The following is a 17,070-nucleotide window of genomic DNA, read 5'->3' on the forward strand; positions in this document are numbered from 1 at the left end:
TTTCAACTTCACAATATTTCTCTCCTTTGAAACTGCCAGAACTCTAGTGAAAGTCCTCATAATTTCATGCCTGCATGCCTTCTGGTGGCTTGGCCTGCCTCAACTTTCTCCCTACTTCAATCCACCCCCCATTCAGGCACCAAAATGATTATTCTAAAGTGCAGGTTCAACCAGGTCACCTGCCTACTCAATAAACTTCAGTAGCTCATTATCACCTCCAGGATCAAATACAAAATGTTCTCTTTAACATTTAAAGCCAATCATAATCTAACCTTCCTTACCTTTACATTCTTCTTATACCTTACTTCCAACAGTGTATTCTTTGATCCATTAATACTGGCCTTCTGGTTGTTCTATGAATAAAACACTCCATCTCCTGATTCTGGGCATTTTCTCTAGATGTACTCCATGTCTAAATGCCTTCTTTCCTCAATTATACCTACTAATTTCCATGGATTCCTTCAAGTCCTAACTAAAATCCCATCTTTTACAAGGAGCCTTTCCAAACCCACCTTAAATCTAGTGTCTTTGCTCTGTTAATTATTTCCTATTTACCCTGTACATAGCTTGCTTTGTATATATTTGTTTGCATGTTGATTTTAAGCTTCTTGAGGGCATGAACAATTTATTTGGCTTTTTGTCTTCTTTTGTGTCCCCAGTACTTAGCAGAGTGCATGACACATAGTATCATGCACAGTAGCATGTATAGCATGGTACACATTTATTGATTAATTGAAATAATATTACATTTTAAAACTAATTGAATATATAGCACACAGGGGTTCTTTTGCACATGTTAGAGGCCCTCATTTCAATTTTAATTTGACATCACTGATACACACAATTCTAACTTTGAATACTTAAATTTTAAATACATATAACCATTTCATGGGATTCATTATTCATAGTTGTTAAGACCTTGTAAATATAAGACACCCTTATTTAACTTTGCTTATTTTACAATCTTGGCTTTTCATAACTATGTTCTTCTTTTAAGGCTTATTGATTCTTTTTTTTAAGCCAAAGATGTTTCCTGATATTATCCTCTTATTCACCCCAACCTTATGACAATCAAAATGAACTAGGACAGTGAAAGTTAAACAGGTTTAATGTCAAATAAATTTGGCATTTATGGTTCTTTTCTTATGAGGGAAAGAAAAAGTATTTCATTTGTTCTCTAGTGCCAAATAGTGATCATTGCCTTTGAGTTGAACTCAAGATGCTTTTAAGTGTTATTTTATCTATATCATTACTGTAGTATTGTTTATCAACTTCCGGGTTTTATTCTCTTCACTGCATTAGTTACTATACATTGTAGTAAGTTTCTACACACTCCTCATATGCATGATTTATTATAGTTCAATAATATTCCTTTTTATTCATACATTAAAATATTTTCAATGTTTCTCAAGTTGATCACCTATTTTCTTTTTTTTAATAAGAAAGGCTGCTATCAATGAGTATGTCCACATATACATACATAAACACACAAATATCTGTCTTTGACTTCTAATTCCATTATATGTGGTTTTTTAATTTAATTTTATTTTTTTCATGCAAGGAACTAGATACAGGTTATACATGTATAATCATGCAAAACACTTCCATAGTAGTCATGTTGTGAAAAATTAAGTATATTTCCCTCATCCTATCTCGCTCCCAATTTATTCTATTCTCTCTTTTGACTCTGTCCTTCCTTTGAAGTGTTTGCTTCTGATTACTCCCTCATCCAATCTGCCCTCCCTTCTATCATCCCCCTGCTATCTCGTCCCCTCCCCCATTTTATTTTCCTATAGGTTAAGATAGATTTTCCATACCCAATTGAGTGTGTATGTTATTCCCTCTGTAAGCCGAATTCTATGAGAATAAGATTTGCGCATTCTCTCTTACCTTCCCCGCTGCCCCTCCACTGTAAAAGCCTTTTCTTGTCTGTTTCATGTGAGATAATTTACCCCATTCTACCTGTCCCTTTTACCTTCTCCCAGTATAATCCTCTCTAACCCCTTAATTTTATTCTCTAGATACCTCTTATTCATCTTCAACTCACCCTGTGCCTTCTATCTATCTATCTATCTATCTATCTATCTATCTATCTATCTATCTATCTACATACATATAATTTTTCCCCTCCAACTACCCTAATAATGACAAAGGTCTCATGAGCTACAAATATCAGCTTTCCATCGCAGGAATGTAAACAGTTCAACCTTAATAAGTCTCTTATGATTTCTCTTTCCTGTTTACCTCTTCGTGTTTCACTTGAATCTTGTATTTAAAGTCAAATTTTCTGTCCAGTTCTGGTCTTTTCATCAAGAATTCTTGAAAGTCCTCTATTTTACTGAATGAACATTTTCCCCCCTGAAGGATTACACTCAATTTTGCTGGGTAAGTGATTCTTGGTTGTAATCCATTATATTCCATGCCCTGATGTCCTTTGATGTAGAAGATGCTAAATCTTGTGTTATCCTGATTGTGTTTCCACAATACTTGAATTGTTTCTTTCTAGCTGCTTGCAATATTTTCTCCTTAACCTGGGAACTCTGGAATTTGGCTACAGTATTCCTAGGAGTTTTCCTTTGGGGATTTCTTTCAGGAGATGATTGGTGGATTCTTTCAATTTCTATTTTGCGCTCTGGTTCTGAAATATCAGGGCAGTTTTCCTTGATAATTTCTTAAAAGATGATGTCTAGGCTCTTTTTTTGATCAACAATCACATGAAAAATGTTCCATTCACTAAAAATAAGAGAAATTCATATGAACATAATCTTAAGCTTCCATCTCACACATTTCAGATTAGCAAAGATGACCAAAAAAAGGAAAATGAGAATTGTTGGAGAGGCTGGGGGAAAACTCTCACAGTAATGCACTCGAGGTAAAGCTATGAAGTGATCCAACCAATTTAGGAAACAATTTACAGCCTGAAATGTCATTAAACTGTGAATAGCCCATTAAAGCCCTTACTGGGTATATAACTCAAGCAAATCCAAGACAGAAGAATTGTACAGATACGTATAAAAATAATAGCATTTTTTGTTGTTATAAAGAACTAGAAGCAAAGTGAGTGCTGATAAAAGAAATGGCTGAACAATTTAAGATACATGACTGTGATGCAACATATGCATATGTGTGTGTGTGTATGTGTGTGTGTGTGTGTGTGTGTGTGTGTGTACAAAAGCAAAAGAGAAGTGTTCAGAAACCTGAGAGGATTTGCATGAATAGATACCAAATGAGGTGAGTACAACCAGGAGGAAAAAAAAATGTGGTTCTTATACTAATGTAAACAGCTTTAAAATGTTTAACTCTGAGCAATGCAATGACCAATCATAATCCCACAAGACTGATAATGAAGCATGATTCTTACCTTTTGGCAGAGAGAGGATGGCCTGGAGCCATGTATTTACGGACATAGTCAATGTATGAATTTATTTTGCTTCACTATCCTCAATTTTTATAGTAAAGAGCTTTTATTTGAGAGGAGGGAAGAATTTGGGGGGGGTGGAGTGAGTTGGTAGCAATACTTGTGCTCAATAAAGGAGACAATAATGTTAATGAAATATTTAAAATACACAAAAAACAGCAGAGGGAATTTCAGAAGGGGACTGAGAAATGCAGGGCAGTTTTGTTTCTATTATTCAATTAAAAATTAATATGCACTTAAAAATATACATGGTCATTTTATAGTTTCATGTTCGCTGTTCATATTTTTTATTTTGTTAAGTTCATCAAAGAAATGGAAACAAAGAAAAGAATAAATTACATATGTTTGAAGCCTAGCAATGCAGGAGGCAGCATAGCATGGGGCAGTGGAAAAGGCTCCTAATTTTTAATTAGAAGACCTTGGTTTACATCCTAGATTTAGAATAGATTTACAATTCACTACCTAGGTTTACACTGCAGATTTAAAACAGATTTACATTTAATTACAAATTAACTAACTAATCGATTAACAATTTACTTAACCTCTTTGGATCTTACTTTTCAGATCTGTAAAATGAGGGCATTAGATGCTGTAATTTCAAATGTCGCTTCTTGTTCCAGATCTATGACTGTATATTAGGTCCTTTAATCAAACCAATATTTCCTTTTGTCACAGTAGAAATACCCACTGTGGAGCTTTTGGAGTACCGTACATTCTCTGTTTGCAAACTGTAGTGTTAGTAAGTAGTTTTGGAGCTCTTAACACGTCTCTTTTGGTAAATTGTGGTGAGCTTACTGGTTGTAACATAAAAGAATGTTATTGTCAGCTTATTGAGTGAGCAGTAAAGAAATATTCTCATATTTCTGACCATCAATTTTAGCCTAGACAAATGATATTCCTGAAAAGTGACCTTCCTTTTGTAGGTCAGGGATCTCTGGCATAATATTTGCATGTGCGTGTTTCTTTACTCCTAATGTTGTTGTTTAGTTTTTCAGTCATGCTTGACTCTTCCTCACCCTGTGGACCATAGCATACCACTACTGTGCATTGGGTTTTTATGGGAAAGATAGTGCAGTGATTTGCCATTTCCTTCTCCAGTGGATTAAGGCAGTGATTAGGTGACTTTCCCAGGGTCACATAGCTAATAATTGCCTCAGGCCAGATTTGAACTCAGGACTTCCTGACTCTAGGCCCAGAACTCTATCAATTGCTCCTAATACCAAAGTATATATCAACAGTGGTTGAGCACTCATAGAATGAGAGATTTTCCAAGTTGGAAGAGATCTTTGGAATCTTGCTGTCTAAACTATATTTGATCAGGAATGTTTTTTAGAACATCTCTGAAAAATGGGTATCTTGATAATCATTAATCACTAAGGCAGCACATTTGTCCTTACATTGAGCTTAGTTATATTAAGCCTGGTTTATATTTGTAACTCAGTCATTATTTCTAGTTTTGCCCTCCAGGGCTAAGCAGTTGTATCATCCTTCTTTCATGTAATATACCTTTTATTCTTTGAAGATAGTCTTCACATACTTTGTAAGACTTTCCTTCTACAGAATAATCATCACTAGCATATTTTCAACCAATCTTAATGTAGATGTGGTCTTGAAGCCGTTCACCATCCTGGCTGCTCATTTCCAATTGCAATCTTAAAGTCTAGTTTTCCAGAGCTGAACATACTAGTCTGACTAGTATGGAGTACAGGTGGTTTCTCAATTGTTACTTTCTGCACTCTGCTTCCTTACTTCAATCTATGATTGATTTTTTTTAAATTAACTAGTATTTACATAGTACTTTAAGGTTTGTAAATCATTTCACATATGTTACCTCTTTTGATCCACACCATAACACCAGGAAGCAGTGTTATTATAAAACTTATTTTACAGATGAGAAAAGTTAAGTAACTTGCTAAAGATTACACAGCTACATGTCTCATATTCAATCCACTATGCTACCTAGATGCCCTTAACTTTGTAGTTAGCTTTGCAAGCTACCACTGTTGGTTCATATTAAACTTCTAGAATACCAAACCTACTTTTTTAACTGAAGGGTTGTAACTTTCATTGTCTACTTGGGCTACAAAAATCAAGTGCATGGCATTATATTCAAGAAGAAATGGATGGTCATCATCCTAGATGACCCTTCTGGAGAAGTATTGATTTTAAACATTTGTGTATTCCTTACTATTTTAATGTTTAATTCAAAAACTTTTAAACGTCTATTAAGATCTAGGCCCTATTTTAAGTATACACGCTGCTAATTTAAGTTGTGACTGAGATGACTTCCCTCAGACTCCTTCACCCTCTAATTGGGGGGCTTGAGAGTACCAAACTCCTCCCAACACTTTCCTTTATAAAGGGCAGAAACTGAACTTTCCTGATTACTTCATTTTGCATCTGCTACTCTGTCGAGTTCAACTCCAAAGAGTAAGATGACTTCACACTGGGTACAGGACCTGGTATATAATACGTGTTTAATAAATGCTTATTGGTTGGTTTGGATTGAAGTACTAACAACTCAATGTTTAAAAAATTCCAGTGACTCTACTCTAAAAGAGTTTTTAGTCTGATTAAGAGGGAAACTGAAGAACATAAGTATGTCACAAGAAAGAACTGCCACAAAGAAGCATTTTTTTAAAAAAATTATTAAATTCATTCAAAAAAGAAAAAAAAGGAAAGAATAATTGTATAAGTTAAGAGCTTAGTAATGTGGGAAACAAATAGCATGGGGCAATGGAAAAGCTTCTAATTTTTAATTCAAAGACCCTCGTTCACATTCTAGATTTGCAATTAACTATCTTGGATATTTCACTTAACCTCTTTAAATCTTAGTTACCAAATATGTAAAATGAGGTCATTGGATGCCCTCATTCCAAATGTCACTTCCATTCCAGACCTATGACTATATATTTGGTCCTTTCATTAAACTGATATTCCCTATTGTGACAGTAGGATTGCTCACTATGGAGTTTTTGGGAGACTCTATTCTCTGTTTTCTAATTGTGCAAAGAAGCACAAAGTGCTGTACGAAAATTTGAGAAGGGAGAAATATACCATAGAGAGGAGAAAAATTTGGCAGGATGGAATTAACCTGTGAATCAGGATCATATAGAAGATGTGAAGACACAACTGACTTTAGTCAAGTGTTTAAGTTCCCCAATGACTCTTTGCTGGTAATACATTTCTCTAAATGTATACTATTCAAAATTCTGAGCCTCACTGAGCATACATTCTTAACCTCTGCTGCACTGATCTCTTGTGCTTCTGACTTTGGCTTATAAGGTTACCAGGACCTCTTAGTCTAGCTTCACTTATTATTTTCTTCTTTTGCTTCATATCAGATTCTGATATCTTTGTTTTGTTTTTGTTTTTGTTTGTTTGTCTTGAGTTTAGTACTGCACTTTACTCCTTTGGTACTCTTTATGGTTTTGTTTGGTATCTTGGTTTTAATGTTTTTCACACAGTGCTGTATTCCAACTATCATTAACCCACAAACCAGAGCAACTGAATAGGAAAGGTGCACCCATCTTCCTTTTATATAAACAGTATTTCTTTTTTTTTAATTAATTTATTTTTTAGTTTTCAACATTTACTTTCACAAGATTTTGAGTTCCAAATTTTCACCCCATCTTTCCCCTCCCCCCACCCCAAGATGGCATGCATTCTGAATATCCCTTTCCCTAGTCCACTTTCTCTTCTATCTCTCCCTCCTCTTCTCTTATCTCCTTCCCCTTCTACTCTCCTGTAGGGCAGGATAGATTTCTGTACCCCATTTCTTGTATTTCTTATTTCCCAGTCGCATTTGAAAGCATTTTTTTTAAACACGTGTTTTTAAAACTTTGGATTCCAAATTTCTCCATTCCTCCTTCCCCACCCACCCTCATTGAAAAGGCAAGCAACTCAATATAGGTTATACATGTGCAGCTATGCAAAACACTTCCATAGTAGTCATGTTGTGAAAAACTATATTTCCCTTAATCCTATCCTGCCCTCCCATTTATTCTATTCTTTCTTTAGACCCTGTCCTTCCTCAGAAGTGTTTGCTTCTGCCCTTTCCCATTCTGCCCTCCTCTCTATCATTCCCCTGGTTTCTTTTCTCCTTCTTCCCCTATTTTCCTGTAAGGTAAGACAGATTTCCATACCCAATTGAGTGTGTATGTTATTCCCTCCTTAAGACAAATCCTATGAGAATAAGATTCACTCATTCCCTCTCACCTTTCCCTGTTTCCTCTCCACTGTAAGAGCCTTTTCTTCTCTGTTTTTTTATGAGATAATTTACCCCATTCTACCTCTCCCTTTCTCCTTCTCACAGTGTAATCCTCTCTCACTCCTTAATTTTATTCTCCAGATATGACCCCTTCATCTTCAACTCACCCTGTGCCATCTATCTATCTATCTATCTATCTATCTATCTATCTATCTATCTATATCTATACATACATACATATAATTTTTTCCCTTCAACTATGCTAATACCGATAAAGGTCTCATGAGCTATAAATATCATCTTTCTATGCAGGAATGTGAACAGTTCAACCTTAATAAGTCTCTTATGATTTCTTTCTCCTTCTTACCTCTTCATGTTCCACTTGAGTCTTGTACTTGAAAGTCAAATTTTCTATTCAGCTCTGGTCTTTTCATCAAGAATGCTTGAAAGTCCTCTATTTCACTGAATGAGCATTTTTTTACCTGAAGGATTATACTCAGTTTTGCTGGGTAGGTGATTCTTGGTTGTAATCCTATCTCCTTTGCCCTCCAGAATATTATATTCCATACCCTTTGGTCTCTTAATGTAGAAGCAGTTATCCTGAATTTTTTCTTTCTGGTTGCTTGTAAAATTTTCTCCTTGATCTGGGAACTTTGGAATTTGGCTACAATATTCTTAGGAGTTTTCCTTTGGGGGTCTCTTTCAGGAGAAGCTCAGTGGATTCTTTCAATTTCCATTTTGCCCTCTAGTTCTAAAATATCAGAGCAGTTTTCCTTATTACTCTCCTGAAAGATGATGTCTAGGCTCTTTTTTTGATTATGGCTTTCAGAGAGTCCAAAAATTTTCAAATTATCTCTCCTGGATCTATTTTACATATTGTTTCCTAATTTTTCATTCTTTTGGATTTGTTTTACAATGTCGTGATTTCTGAAAAAGTCACTAGTTTCCAATTGCTCTTTTCTAATTTTTAAGGAAGTATTTTCTTCAGTAAGCTTTTGAACTTCCTTTTCCATTTGGCCAATTTTCTTCTCCTCATTGGCTTTTGGACCTCTTTTGCCATTGGGGTTAGGCTATTTTTTAAGGTGTTATTTTCTTCAGTATTTTTTTGGGTCTCCTTTAGCAAGCTGTTAACTTGTTTTCTTGCATCACTCTCATTTCTCTTCCCAGTTTTTCCTCTACTTCCCTTACTTTCTTCTCAAACTCCTTTTTAAGCTCTTCCAAGGCCTGGGACTGATTCATATTTTGCTTTGGCTTTGGTTGTAGGAGCTTTAACTTTGTTGTCTTCTTCTGGTTGTATGTTTTGATCTTCTTTGTTACCAAAAAAAAGATTCTATGGTCTGACACTTCTTGCAAGGTTTGCTCATGATCCCAAACAATTACTTGAGTTATAAACTCTTTATTAAGTTAAAGTCTGCTTCCAACGTAGAGAGTGTACTTTCCCAAGCTTCAAGGGTTTGTACAGCTGTTTTCAGAGATACTTCTAGGGACCTGTAAATTTTCAGTTCTTCCAAGGTGGTATGATAAGGGGAGAGGTTTTACTACTTTCCTCGTCTGTGCTCTGGTCTAAGAGTGACCACAAGTATTCTTTTCTGCCTTGGAACTGTAAAGAAAATATCCTCTTCACAGCCACTACAAGCCTCACTATGCCAGCACTCCTTTCTCACCCCAGGACACTCCCCAGAACTGTGACCCAGATCCAAGCATGGGCAAAGCAAGAGATTCCTGACTTAGCCCTGGCAAAGAGATCCCTGCAATCCTCCTCTGATCAACCACTCAATTTCCCCTCAGTCTGTGGGCAAGAAGCTAAGAAAGCAGCCACCCTTCCAGGGCCAAGCTCAGGAAATGAGTCTAGAACCCCATGCTTCTCTCTCAGCACCACAGAAACAGACTTTTCCCACTGACCTTCTAAGTTGTCTTTGGCATTCATGGGTTGAGAAGTCTGGAAACCACCATAGGTGCCTGCAATTCAGTCATCTGAGGCCTGCTCCAGGTTTGCTTTGGCCTGGGCGCCCATGCCGAACTGTGCTCCTCTACATGCCTGGTGAAATATACCTTCCGATCAATCATCCAGGTTGGCTTGGGCTGGAAATTTGTCTCACTTTGTCTTTCTGTAGGTTCTGCTGCTTTAGAATTTGTTTAGAGCCATTTTTTATAGGTTTTGGAGGGGTTTGGGGGAGTGCTCAAGCAAGTCACTACTTTCACTCCGCCATCTTGGCTCTGCCCCCATAACCAGTATTTCTTACTGACTTCCACATTTAACAACACACTCCTTCTTTTGAGGAGCTAGCATTCTATGTTTAAAAAGAAAACAAAGAGAAATATATTTTAAAGAGGATTAAAACACAATCCAGACCGAGACTGCCTTAAGTTAGCCTAGATCTTCAAAGTCTTAAAATAATCAAGCATCAAATGTCTAATGTGTTTAGATACACAAATATACTTGACATTTAGGGATTTAAAATCCAGATTTGGCAAAAACACATGGATACACCAAGCCAAGAAGAAGAAGAAAAAGAGGGGAAAATAAGAAAAATAAAAGCAGTTCAGAACTCATAACTGAACAAAGAGAAGTCGGCTTCATTATCTTCTGGTCACCACCACCATTCTCCTCTGGCAGATGAGAGTGACAAAATATTTAGTATTACATTTTAACACCTCATTGCAAAAAGATTAAAGAGGAACTGTAAATAATTCAAAGAATTTACCAAAAAAAAAGAGTGAATCGTTTATCAGAATGATTCAAAGAACTATAGTACTAAGAGTCTACCCTTGGCTAAGTTTGATGAGATAGGGTGAGTAATTGCTGTGATCGGCAAATTAGGGAGAACAGATTTAAATAGGAGAGAAAAAGTAAAACTACTTCACATGGGACAAAGTAACTATCACAGGAAAAGTTGACGCTAGCTGAAAATAAAGGGAAACTTACTTGAAATATATCTTACTTTTCCTATCAGGTATTGATAAAACCTGTGGTGTACATCAAAAAGAGTGGATTTATGATCTGGAGACAAGAGTAAATAGACTCCAGCTATTTCTTCCTTTTTCTACATCAAACTGCCCATTTTCAGGGTCAACAATATCTAGTGACACCCTACTTGTTTCTAGTACTATAATTTATCTTGAAGGGAAAAAAGAAATGGGGAGTGATCTCTTTTTGGTGAGATCTCATCTCACTGAGTGAGACTAGGAGGAACAAGGGAGAGAGAAAAAGAGCATAGAATTACAGAATGCTGAATGTAAGGCTCAAAAGGATTATAGGTCATATAATCTAAGCCTGATATTTTACAAATGAGAAACCTGAGGTTTGATTCATTCCAAACCAAAAGGTTCCTGGACTTGACACAGACTTTTAGATCTAGAAGTCTTTCAACTCAGCTAATGTGACCCCTATGTAAAAAGGAATCTCCAGTATAAAATGACCAAGTGGTAATACACAAACTCCAGGTGAAGAACTCTAGTGAGGAGGAATCTTTAATATCCTGACATATAGCATTACATTTTTGGATAACTTTGTTAGAAAGTTCTTCCTGACATCAAGCCTAATTTGCCTTTTTGTAATTTCCACCAATTGCTTTTGATTTTGTCCTTGTTGGACAATCAGAACAAGTCTAATCTTTCTTCCACATGACAGCCCTTCAATTATGAGATGATAACTATCATATTCCCTTTAAGTCTTCCCTTCCTCAGATTAATCATCCCTATATCTTTCAATTCTCCTTATAACATGGACCCAATGCTCTTCCTTATCTTGGATAACTGCCACTGGACAATCTACAGTTTATCAATGACTTTCTAAACAATGAAAAGCAGAACATAATACTTCTACAGTTGAACCTCAACTTCCATATTTCTGGAAGTCATACTTTTCTGAATTCAAATGAAGAACACACCAACCCTTTTGGTTGCCATGCCACAGTGATGACCTAAAGCACTAAAACCACCAGATCTTTATGAAACTATTGTTAAATTATGCTACTGCTTATACTAGTGAAGCAGTTTTTTTGAACCCAAGCATGACTTTATATTAATTAATCTCTACTGAATTTTATCTTATTAGATTCAGTTCAATACTCTAGCCCAGAGATGTCAAACTCAAGGACTGTTGACTGCATCTGATCCTAGTGCAGGAACTAGATTTAAATATAATTGGAAAATGATTAACAAAATAAATAAAAAATAGAATACAACATAGATAATATTAATCTGTGGTTTTCTAAGTCAAAATATGGACTGCAGGTATTCATTTCTATTTGAGTTTAACACCAGTGCTCTAGCTAGTCAAGAACTTTGGGGATCTTGACTGACACTCTGCATGTGAGCTCTGTTTCTCTTAGCTTTGTGTTATCTGCAAATTTGAGAAGTATGCTATTATTTATGTTTGTATTCAAGTTGTTAAAAATGTTAAATTGCAGAAAGCTAAGCATAGATTTAATAGTCACTCCACTAAAAATCTGCTCAGTTTATCAGTTAACTGCTATTCTTTGTCTTCAGCCATTTAACTATCTCTGAATACATCTACTCACTTTTATCATCCAATCCATAGCCCATCATATTTTCAACTAGAATAGTATGAGATCACACACCTTGCTAAAATCTGGGTGACCTAGTCAAAAATGGAAATAAGGTTGGTCATGCATGACCTGTTCTTGTTGAAGCCTACATCTATCTTTTGTAAAAATTGTTTCTATTTCTTATGGTTCAGTAATCATCTCTTTGAATATGCCTTCTAGAATTTCTCCAGGAATTGGAGTCAAGATTACTAAGCTATAGTTTGCAGAATTTGTTATCTTCTCTTTTTGCAAAATCAATACAACATTTGTCCTTCTCCAGTGCTGTGGTGTTTTTCTTGTTCTCCATGACCTGGTAAGTATCACTGACAAGTGACTTAGTAATCATATACACAAATTCTTTTAGTCTCTGAAGATGAATTTCTACTGGGCCAAGTGACTTGAATTCAGGAAGGGCAACCAAGGCCTTTCTTACTATTTCCTTATGTTGAGTATCACTTCCCTGTTACTGTTTCAGTTTTGTTATTTCTAGTGCAAAGGTCATTCTCCTTGGCAGAGAAAACACAGTAAAATGAAGAGTGAGAAGCTCAACCTTCTTTCCGTTGTCAGCTGTCATTGTCCCATCCACTCAAAGCAATAACCATATATCATCTAGGATCCTACTCTTTCTCCCAATGTAGTTTATCTTGTAAAAGTCCCAATTTGTTATACATGGCTTTTTGCTATTCTTTTTTTGCCTGTATCAGCTTATTTAGAACTTTAGTATTCCTAAATCTAGTCTTTTAAAACTGTGCTACACTTGTACATTCATCCTTAGTAGCTTGACCTTCCATACAAAACTTTTTTTATTTTTAATCTGTGGTGGTTGTCGAGTTCTCTGGGCATCCATATGGGTCTCATCTGACAGCTTCTGTTTTTCTTCCTCATTAGAACTGTTTTCTTCTGTGCCTTCAGAATTTCTTTCCTGAGAGCTTTCCATCCCTCCTTAGCTATCTTTTTCTGTCAAATTTTAGTTCACAGGATCTTACTTAGCCTCCCTCTGAACTCTTTGAAATCTGCTCTCTCAAAATATATGGCACATGTCAGACAATGCCTGGTTTTTCTCTCCTCTGTCACAAATTCTAGGAGGGATTCCTCACTTTCCCCCAAGGTTCCTATCATTTCTGCCCCAACAGCCAGTTCCTCCCTATTAGGGAGAATCAGATCCAGAATAGGATTTCCTCTTTGTTGGCTCTTCCATCTTTTAAAAGATGAAATAGACCTGATGTTCCTGATTAATCTTTCTATAAGATTCACCTCTTGAACTGAGTAGATACTGCTCTTCATTTCCAGGGAAAGGTCATAAAGTAAAAAACTATGTATTTTTTATAACTTCCCTCAATTTTCAGGCAAAGTAGGAGAGATCCCCACTATAATTAGCATTACTTTTTAAACTTACAAACAGCATTACCATAAACATCCTCTATAGTTTACAACTTGTAATTGAACTACAGAATTTGCTGTAAGAATTGTGAGCTTTGTGTTAATGTTGGATGCAACACAGGAATCATGCTGTATTTTCTATTCAGTCCTCAGCATTTTTTTTTTGCTTCAATTCACTTCTTATCCATCCAGCCATTTCAGCTGAGCATATTTCTCTATAACTTGATGGTACAGAGGAAAAAATTACTGGAGTCCAGTAAGGAGATCTCATGTCAATGCCCATCTTTGCCACCAACTGGCTACATATCCTTAAGCAAGTCATGAGACTGCCTTGTGCCTCAATTTCATTTCTAAAACTGGGGAGGTGGACAAGAATGGTATTTCTTTCCTTTTCTTTTTTTTGATGAGGCAATTGGGGTTAAGTAACTTGCTCAGAGTCACACAGCTAGTGAGTATTATGTGTCTGAGGCCAGATTTGAGCTCAGGTCCTCCTGACTTCAGGGATGGTGCTCTATCCATTTTACCATCCAGCTTCCCCCTTGGAAGTTCTTAACCTCTGTGTATGTGTGTGTTGTGGACCCCTTTGGCAGTTTGGTGAAGCCAATGGAACCCTTCTCAGAACAGTACTCTCACCGTTACAAAATTAAATGGATAGGACTACAAAGGAAACCAATTATAATCCAAAAGAAATGCAATTATCATTTTGTATGTTTGCTTTTTTGAGACAGTCCTTCTCACATTGACTGAAAGCTTAGATGTTCAATGGTCACTGATTGATCTCATCCCATTGCTGATCAGCATTGAGCTTTGACCTGCTCTATTGCCAGCATTGGCTGATTTGTTCTTCCTTAGGCAGCTTGATGGGCCCCCCCCGCACTCAAGGGCTCACCATATTGATTCTGGATTTAGCGCTATTGCCTAATTAGCTTTAGTACTAGCTCAGAACTCCTAAACTCAAGTGATCCACCAGCATCAGCCTCCCCGAATATTAGGCATTATAACCATGTGCCACCACACTCAGCTAAAATATATAATTTTTTAAATCAAGTGAATGGACACCCTGTTAAGAACCTTGGGACTAGATGATTTCTAAAGTGTTTCCCAGTTGTAATAATCTATAAATCTATACTCATCAAATACTCTTTTAGAAATATCCAACTTCTGGCCATAACAAAATCCTTCCTTTCCTCCAAGTGAGTGGTATCCAACTCTTCCCTTTTCATATGTCCTTTCAGGCTAATTGTAATCAGTACCTAAGCCCTCATTCCCAAAGTAGACCCACGGAACACCTCAATATTATGGAAAATTATGTGTGGAGCTCCACACAAATGAATCAGGCCTACAATTAAACAGTAAAGTCTAAAAAAGAGCCTAACAGTTGATGAATAGCTAAGTCACCAGCTTAAATAATATAGAAATCACTTGGGGTTATAGAACAGACAGAGCACTATCAATGAAAATTAACTGGCTTGAACACTGCTCTATTTTATTGAGTAGAACCCCATTGCTACTCTGTTAAAGATCAGTATCTACAGCTGAGCAGTGAAGACCAATTTCTCCATGCTTCCTAAGTCCACTGCATGACAGATGTCAGACATTATAATGCTGTTGTCACTATGCATGTATACATATAATTTTAAAACCAAAATGTAAATAAACAAGTGGGACCACTGTGCAAGGACCAGCACAAGTCATCCTGTGCAGTGACTCGGAGATTGGAAACAGATGTATACATTGGTAATTAAGCACGATCCAAGCTGCCTCTGGTGCACAAAAGCAGTTACTGGAGAAATTGTGGGTGGAACCAGGATAATGCAAACATTATTCGTCTTTTGGCTGGGAGTGGCAAAAGATTAAAGCAAAAATGAGTGCGTTAATCATAAAAAGAAATCTTCTGCAAGGGCACTTAAATCTCAGCCTCTGGCATCTCTCAAAATTGAAAGGTTTAAAAGTGATGAGGCCTTTTGCTTGTGTGCACAATGTTATAGAATCACAGAGTGAGAAGGGACCCTAAAGGATATTTTTGTCTATGCCCCTGTCATACTTTGGCTCATTCCCGACAGATGACAATCTTTGCAAATGTTAAAGATGTCCAGATACAATATCATCAAATCAAGTTATCAAATGAACTGACATACCATTCTCACTTATATATTCATAGGGAAATTAAGGTTTACTTCCCCTTGTTCTACCATTATGAAAGAATGACAATTCTCAGTCAATTCACTGAACCAGTGCTTAAAAATTATTAATAAATCACGTTGGCCTTTGTGTAGGGCAAATAATCTCTTTTCACTGAAATTTTCTTTTCAACTTATGCTCATATTAAAGAATTCTCTAAAATTTACTCCAGCTTTCTACAGGTCTTTAAAGTCAGAGAAACCAAAAATGGACACACTGCACTCATACTGACCTGTGCTGTGTATGAAAGAAGGATAAGTTCTTTGTGTTACTTTGGTGGTTAGAACACAGTGAAAAAACAATTGACTGCTGTCAGAGGACAAAGGCTCACATCCCATTTCTGCCACTTGTATGATCTTAAATCATTTAACCCTTTGGAAAAGAGAATATGGTACAGTGAATAAGGTCCTGGATTTGGAGTTAGAGGATCTGATTTCAAATCCCATTTCTAACACTAATTACACTCTTTCCCCTGGCCACCACTTCCCTAATTTGCATTGTCTCCCTCTCGTAAACATCCATTGCTTTCATGAAGGGATTCTAACTTTCATACATGTGACACAGTGCCTGGCATAAAATTGGCACTTACAAAAGACCATTTGTTCATTTTCTTATTTCTCACCCTCACAGAATCTGACTCTCTGTACCTACCAAGGTATGATCCATGTAATCTGATACACTGATCCATGTTAATGTCCTAAGACAGGGATGGGGACTAGGTATGGGATGTGCATTTGAATAGTAACCTTCAGAGGACATCTTTATGGTATTACCTAGAAAGGCAGATCAATCTAATGGTCAGTTCAAGCCAAGAAAGAATGAAAAGCGATATAAAAGATTTGTAGGTGAGCTAGCTTGGAGCAGGTAGAGACATGCTATTTAATTTCTTAAAGCACACCTGAAAGTATCCCTCTGAGCCCTGGGTGGGTATGAAATACCTGTCTGCTCCACAAACAACAAAGATATTGGTATCTCATAGATTTAGAAAATATGGGTCCTAGTCCTGATCTTCAGTGACTGGAAATGATCTGATTTGAATTGTAATTCTTCAGCATCATCAGAGAGCACTGATTGCACAGTACCTTCCCCTCCCCCATCTGTGGTGCTAAGTGCTATAGAGTGACTTAGAAGACCTGAGTTGGAATGGTGGATTTAGTCAAAGGAACCAAGTTCAAATCTTTGATCTTCTACTCATTAAATTTTTGACTTGGCAAGTAACTCTGGGTTTCTTCTTCCTTCATCTGCGAAATGTACATTTTAGTTTTGACAACCTATAAGGTCCCTTCTGGCTCTAAATGATCTATGATGATCCCAATTCAACACTGACATGG

The sequence above is a fragment of the Phascolarctos cinereus genome, unplaced genomic scaffold (assembly GCF_003287225.1).
Source record: "Phascolarctos cinereus isolate Bilbo 61053 unplaced genomic scaffold, phaCin_HiC Scaffold_7;HRSCAF=346, whole genome shotgun sequence".
In the NCBI taxonomy this organism is placed as follows: Eukaryota; Metazoa; Chordata; class Mammalia; order Diprotodontia; family Phascolarctidae; genus Phascolarctos; species Phascolarctos cinereus.